Raw genomic sequence first — 1,825 nt, 5'->3', positions numbered from 1 at the left:
ATCTAGAAAATACCCTAAATATCTTAATAAATCTATCACGACCTCAAACAACCAAAAAATGGCTAAAAAAAACTGAAATAAAACTCAAACCTAAAAATCTTTCAATGGTCAGATCTGTATCCTTGGGCAAGGAAAAGAAAAACAAACACCTAAGTGAAACTCCCTTAATCAAATGGAACTCATTGATACCCAAATCGATTATTTTTTGTGGTCAAAATTGTTGTTAACGGTGACTTTTTCTCTCTACATTAGAATTCAATAATCTTTCAATGGTCAGATCTGTATCCTTGGACAAGGAAAAGAAAAACAAACACCTAAGCGAAACTCCCTTAATCAAATGGAACTCATTGATACCCGAATCGATTATTTTTTGTGGTCAAAATTGTCGTTGATGGTGACTTTTTCTCTCCACACTAGAATTCAATAAGTCTCTTTCTCTGCACTCACACAAAAAAAAAACAAGAAAAATGAAGTTTGGTATCAAAATTGATTTTTTTACAACTAAAGGGACCGGTCATTTATTAATTAAAAATGATGAGAAACTAAAATAAAGTTTTCAAATGATGTTCAAATTGGGCTAAAAGGGGTTCAATTGTAAATATAAAAAGATTAAGGATCAAACTAAAAATTTATAAAAAATAAATTATTCCAATCTATAATAATTCATGCGAGAGTGCATGATGCCCATTCAACAGTAAGAACACGTCACGACATAAGTTTTTTTCTTGTAATATAATGTTTATATGAATACATTATTACCCACAGAAACCATAATGGTTGAAGTTGACATGCAAGATAAGCAAAGGGGCGGTTCTGATGGATTCTCTGTACAATTTATTTTCTTTTATTGGACAGAACCGAGCAAGTAGCAGTAGAAAACTGATTGTGTGCCAAATCTGACTTTTGCTGCTTTGTTCTGTAGCAAAACTGTGAAAATGTAGACGACGCTGCTGCTTTCCTTTCCTTTTTAAAAAGTATAATCTCAAAGTCTCGTGCAAGGGTAATTCAAAACATGATTAATTAGTGCATTATCTTGAAATTAGTAGATATCTTTTAGGAAATTTCCTCAGAATCATAACTTATTCTTTGGCCTCATTCAACGTGTGTCTCGCTAATTGCAGATCCTGATCACAGTCCACCAATATCCACACTACCATTTTATATCTGCGAGGCTTCCATCACCTGACTCGACCATTCCCATTAAGCCCTCATGTGTTCTTCTTCAAGCTTCTTATATCATCAGCAAGGCATGAGTAGCTCAGTTTTTTTTTTTTTTTTCCAGGGCACTGCATGTGAGAAGTTTTCATGGGATTTTGTGAAATTACCAGTTGAGAGTGTTTGCAGAAATACCCATATGCCCAGAATATCTTCTCATAAACAAAAATTCGTATACAGGGCACTACCTGTGAGAAAACTCTTTATAATTTGATTATGAACTCCAAGAAATCTTGGTATCTTTTCTTTAATCGTTCCAGAATAGGTCGTCATGAAAACATATTGTCGGTCCAGAATGATAGTAATTGATATTCGATCAAAACAATGACACTGTTTTCTACTTTTTCAGCAAATGAAATGGAGAAACTCAGTCTCTAGATTTCATTGAGTAGTTTCTTAGGATTTTTGGTGCCCTGCGCAGTTTCATGAAATTTTAAAATGATTTTTTGCTTCAAAATATTTTTTTTATTTTTGAATATTTTTGATGCAATGATATAAAAATTAAATTTAAAAAAAAAATATATATATGATTTTAATTTATTCTAAAACAAAAGGCATTTTAAAAAACCATCATTACCATTGCTTTAAGAAAAAAAAATCATTTATTATT

Source organism: Populus trichocarpa, chromosome 1 (genome assembly GCF_000002775.5).
Source record: "Populus trichocarpa isolate Nisqually-1 chromosome 1, P.trichocarpa_v4.1, whole genome shotgun sequence".
Lineage (NCBI taxonomy): Eukaryota > Viridiplantae > Streptophyta > Magnoliopsida > Malpighiales > Salicaceae > Populus > Populus trichocarpa.
This window is presented reverse-complemented; position numbering follows the sequence as displayed.